Below are 6000 nucleotides of genomic sequence, written 5' to 3'. Positions count from 1 at the left end.
GAAATATTTATGGAAGTGGGGAATCTTGAGTTTAGTACTCACATTTTCAATGTGATTACCCCCACTATTTGTGTAGACACAACTTAGTTTCTTTTTTTTTCACACATGCCTTGTTTTATTGTGCTCCACTTTACTATGTTTTACAGATGTTGTATTTTTTTTTCTTCAAATTGAAGGCAAGGCACTCCACCAGAAAAGCATTTCAGCTTGCTTTATTGCACCACGTGTTTTATCGCAGTGGTGTGTAACCTCCAATAAGGTCTGTCGATACCTGAGTTGACTGATCTGTGGAAAGCAATTGGATGTTTAGCTGAGGGTAAGTAATGCAACTTTGGAGAGCACCTTGTCTTCAGTGCAATTCAGCAACTCTCCAGTTTTAGGCAATGATCATCTGTGCTCTTGTTTCCCTTTAGGAGGAATGTATCCACTGAGACGGGAGGACAAATTCCATTTTTACAAGCTTGTCTTACTTTGAGCTTCATTTTCTTCTTTTCAGGGTCATGAATAACGGCATGCCTAGTGAGGCTGTTTCATTGCAAAAGTATTGCCACAACCAGTGAGTTTACATAGAAACGGAGGCCATTTCTTATGAAAAGAGAGAATATGGCTCTGAAGGTTCTACCACAGCCTTCTCTTGGACATCGACACACATCCCTTTCTGGGTTATGCATTTTCATATGTTGCTTCAGATAATCTTTGTGTTTAAATGTTTTCTGGCATATTTCACATATCATGTTTTCTTTATGGGTTTCTAGCACATGTTTCAGAAGCTCTGTTCATGATTTTGCCACAGAGGAGTATTCTTTTTGACATTTGTAGCCCTCATGTACCTTCCCATGTCGCTTCAGCCTGCGGGGTGCACTGGAACAGTGTTTCATTGCTATGCTGGCACTGATGTGTTTTCAGCTGCTGATAGTCTTCTTACAACCTTCAAAACTGCATACATATTGTTTTTGTTGATTTTCATGTTTGTGTTCAAAATGTTTCTTCAAGTTTGATTTTGTGTTGAATTTTTGGTCACAGCCACTAGCTACCTACACAAACAAAAGGTTTTTCTCCATTGTGAAGCAGGGCATGGTGGCTCAGGTCCTGACAAAGGCTTTGCCACACCCTTCATGGTCACAAAGGGTCTCTCCCCCATGTGCTTGCACAGGTGCACATCTAACTTCCAGGCCTTATTCTAATAGGAATTCTGGAAGGAGCAGATGAACCTTCTAGGAAGCCTGGGGAGCAGCAGGGCAGGGCTCTCACTGGCCCTGACCAAAGCCTCAATGATGGTCACAGATGATACCAGCTCAGGGACTAATGCCAGGGGCTCCAAAGCACCCCACAACTTAGTTTCTTCTCATGGCTAACCTGTAGATCTAGACTTTTAATTGCAATCTCTGAGATTTAAAGTAACTACAAAGGATGGTCTGAAATAAAAACTTTTGTAATTAAAGAGCAGTTTATAGTGGGTCGTCATGCCCTAGGCTGGTATCTTCCCTAAAAAAAGATCAACTTTGATTTTTACTGAGCCTATTGTCTTTTTGAATCTAAAATAACATACCTTTGGGATGTCAGGGTAACTTGTAACTTCCCTTTTTTCCAGACTCCTCAGGGTACAGCCAATGCACCAGGGTGAAACCACAAATTCCCTCCTTATTCTTATTGTGTTAATTGTTGACTGTTAACTATCTTGTAAAAGAAGCATATGTCTATCATTTTACTTTTTATCTAATCCCAGAGGTTTCACACTTTGCTTTCTTCCACCTCCCTAATCTATCACCACTGGATTTCATGTAAGCCACACATGTCTCCTCATTTGATGATAATTTGTAAAACTAGGTGAAAAACTGCCATTCTCCAGAGCATTGTCTCAATATGATGACATTCTGTTTCATGGCAATTGTTGACAGTTTGGCTCAAGTAAACTCACAATGTTTCTAACATTACCATGACCAAACAACACAAAATGGGCTCAGTTTTGATATTTAAAAAAGTCTCCAAAATAGGAATTATAAACATAGTCACAACTAAAGGAAAGCATATTTTAAAAGTAAAAGGATGTGTAATAGCAATATTTCATCAGATAAAAGAATTTAAAAGAATTTGCAAACTTGGGGGTAGATGAATAGAAATTGACCAATCTAAAAAACATCAAGAAACAAACAATGAAAAGAAATGAACAGACCCTCTGGGAAATGTGAGACACTATCAGGTGCACCATCACATCTACACTAATAAAAGAGAAACATGGTAATTGGCGTACGACTGCTACCCTTCCCATTGGCTAATCAGCGAGATATGCAAATTAACTGGCAGCCAAGATGGCGGCCGGCAGCTAGGCAGCTGATGCGAACAGGGAGGCTTGCTTGCTTCAGTGACGGAGGACTCCAACGTTCCCCGCCTGACTTGCCGGCCTCTCAGCTGCAACTCTAAGTAATTATGTTGCAAATATAGAAGCTAAAAAGACCCCAGAAACCTGCTTTACTCAGCGGGGCTTCAGCCAGCCGGACCACAACATTGTATCAAATACAGACGGTAAACAAAGGCCAGAAACCTGTTTTCAGCAGCCGAGGCCTCAGAGCTAAAGCTGGCCCAGAATAAAAAAAAAAAAAGAAAAAAAGGAACGGTTGGGAGCTTCAGTCCCAGCCTGAAAACAGCCCTCAGCCCCTCACCCAGACTGGCCAGGCACCCCAATGGGGACCCCCACCCTGAAGGGTGTGTGACCAGCTGCAAACAGCCATCATCCCCTCATCCAGGCTGGCCAGGCACCCCAGTGGGGACCTCCACCCTGATCCAGGACACCCTTCAGGGCAAACCAGCCAGCCCCACCCATGCACCAGGCTTCTATTCTATATAGTAAAAGGGTAATATGCCTCCCAGCACCGGGATCGGCGGAGCCTCAAGGCCTCCTGGCACCGGGATCAGCGTGACAGGGGGCAGCGCCCAAACCCCCTGATGGCCCTGCAGCTCTGTGTGTGACAGGGGGCGGGGCCCCAACCTCCACGCCCCCCACAGGCCCTGCTCTGTGTGTGACGGGGTAGAGCCATAACCTCCCCATTGGCCCTGCCCTGAGTATGAGAGTGGCGGCGCCCCAACCCCCTGATCGGCCCTGCTCTGTGGGTGATAGAGGGCGGCACCCCAACCTTCTAATCCGCCCTGCCCTGAGTGTGACAGGGGGCGGTGCCCCAACTCCCCTATTGGCCCTACTCTGTGAGTGACAGGGGGGAGCTCCTCAACCCCCTGATTGGCCCTGCTCTGTGCATGACAGGGGGGAGCTCCCCAACCCCCTGATGGACCCTGCTCTGTGCATGACAGGGTATGGAGCCCTAGCCGCCCTGATGGGCCCTGCTCTGTGTGTGACAGGGGGTGGCGCCGCAGCCCTCCAATCGGCCCTACCCTGAGCATGACTGAGGGTGGCATCGCAACCTCCCAGTCTGCCCTGCTCTGTGCATGACAGGAGAAGGCGCCCCAACTCCCCAATCAGCCCTGCTCTGAGCCCAACCAGGGGCTGCACCTAGGGATTAGGCCTGCCCTCTGCCACCTGGGGGCAGGCCTAAGCCAGCAGGTCGTTATCTCCCAAGGGGTCCCAGACTGCGAGAGGGCACAGGCCGGGCTGAGGGACCCCCCCTTCCCCCGAGTGCTCAATTTTTTGTGCACCGGGCCTCTAGTACATAATAAGAGCACCAGAAAAAGAGGAGAGACAAAGAGGAACCAAAAAACTATTTCGAGGAATAATAGTAGAAAATGTCTCAAATGCATTTTAAACAGTATTTTTCATATTATGGAAGCTCAATGAGTTCCACATAGGATAAATACTTCTTGTTTATCTTTCTTATGTAGGTCTTCTTTTTATTATCTTTGTGTCTGTCTTCAGTTCCACAAATGGACACATCATAGTAAATATCAGGGTTACATTGGAATTAGCCTTTTAGCTTCCTCAATAGAAATAGTGGTCATCCTTATATTTTCTGCAACACTGAGTATATGTATGCACATACAGGAACCCTATAATGAATTATCAAGGATCCTGAAGATAGCAGAAAGCACTGATTAAGCCAAGGTTTTATCAATTATAAATATTACCATAAATCCTTTTTTATCCTCATCTGAGAATATATTTCCATTGATTTGAGAGAGAGAGAGGGAAATATCAATGTGTGTGTGTGTGTGTGTGTGTGAGAGAGAGAGAGAGAGAGAGAGAGAGAGAGAGAGAGAGAGAGAGAAAGAGAAACATTCATGTGAGATAGAAACATCAATATATGCCCTGACCAGGGAGTGAACCTGCAACCTAGGTATGTGCCCTGTCCAGTACTGGAACCTGCAACCTTTTTATAGGGACATAAATAGAATAAATAGAATATTGGGGACTGAAACATGAATTTTAGGGGAATACAGGCAGGCTTAGGGAATTTTTAGAATTGGGGTCCATGGAAAAAAACATGGCTACAGCCTGGGAGAAGGTACATTTCCATAACACAAGGAAGCCAGGTGCACTTACATTTCCAAAAGACAAGGGAGCAGCAACAGTTGCATTTACCTAAGACAAGGAAGTAGCAATTGTGCCTTAAATAAATAGGGCCTTATTTTTATCATAAAACTAAAGTCTGGATAAAACTAGGGCCAGTCTTAGTTCAGCTATTCCACATTGTCGTCAAGGACCCAAGGTCTTTTTATCCTTCTGCTCTTTTATCCTTTTGTGTAGACTGGATTATTGTTCTCAGCCATTCACTCTCCTCTGCAATATAACCTTGCAGTGTGCTAGAATGGGTTGATGTTGGACTTGGACTTGCAACATGCATTTGCCAATTGAATGTATATGGAAGGAACTGTGTGTGCTAGTTCTAAGCCAAGATCTTAAGAGATATTGTACTCTCATGCACTACTATGATCCATCATAAGAAGAACTATCTTAGGAAGCCACTGACACAGAAGAATGAGGAAATACATAGAATAGACTTGAACAAAACTCATAGCTTGGAGCCAAGTCCAGCAGAGACAGAGATGACTTTCACATTTTTGAGCAAGAAAATAAATTTTATTGTTGTAATGCACTGAGATTTCAAGGTTTCTTAGAAAGAAAAATTGACTAATATACTTTGCATGTTGACTTTCCATCCTTATGCCTATAGCCTTATGCTCTCAAAGTGGTTACAAGCTCCAAAAATCAGTAATTGTCTTCAAAGGCAGAAAGTTGGGGGTGGGAGGAGAGCAACCAAGGTGGAGAAAAACCTCCTTGTGACTCTTTCTTATCAAGGAATAAAGATATTTCCCAGAGAAAAATTATCTACACTAATAAAAGAGAAAAATGGTAATTGGCGTACAACGATACCCTTTTCATTGGCTAATCAGGGCTATATGCAAATTAACTGCCAACTAAGATTGGCAGTTAACTGCCAACAAAATGGTGGTTAATTTGCATATGTAGGCACAATGCAGGGAGGCAAAAGGGAAAGCAGGAAGAAGCCCCCTGCCACTGACAGTGATCAGAAACCTAGGGGGGAGCTAAGAGCTGGGGGGCAGGGCAAAGGCGGCCCTGGGGCCGCCTTTGCCCTGCCCCCCAGCCATGATAGGAGAATCAGGTGCCTTTTCCGCCCTGGCCAGTGATAGCAGGAAGTAGGGGTGGAGCCAGTGATGGGAGCTGGGCACGGTCGAAGCTGGCAGTCCCAGGAGCTAGGGGCCCCTTGCCTGGGCCTAAAGCGAAGCCCACAATCGCGGGGCCGCTGCAGCTGTGGGTCCCCACTGCCCGGGCTGAATGCCTAGGCCAGAGGCATCAGGCCTGGGCAAGGGGCCGATCCTGCGATTGGAGGGTGATGGGGGTCAAAGCCTGAGGGCTCCCTGTATGTGAGAGGGGGCAGGCTGGGCTGAGGAACACTCCCCCCCCCCCCACACACACACCCAGTGCACGAATTTCGTGCACCGGGCCCCTAGTTCTATTATAACAAAAACTGCTTTATGTAGTAAGATTTTAGGACTTAATCTATGATATAATGTAAAACTTGGCTACATTTTTTC

General features: G+C 45.5%; 1 pseudogene; it reads right to left on the bottom strand.

Moving 5' to 3' along the window:
• Window positions 1-271: 271 nt before the first annotated feature.
• LOC132231891 (transcription factor IIIA-like) overlaps window positions 272-6000 on the bottom strand; it is a 190030-nt pseudogene continuing 184301 nt past the window's right edge.

The sequence above is a fragment of the Myotis daubentonii genome, chromosome 3, assembly GCF_963259705.1.
Source record: "Myotis daubentonii chromosome 3, mMyoDau2.1, whole genome shotgun sequence".
Taxonomy (NCBI): domain Eukaryota; kingdom Metazoa; phylum Chordata; class Mammalia; order Chiroptera; family Vespertilionidae; genus Myotis; species Myotis daubentonii.
The sequence above is the reverse complement of the archived record's forward strand: the minus strand, read 5'-3'. Positions and strand labels throughout refer to the sequence as shown.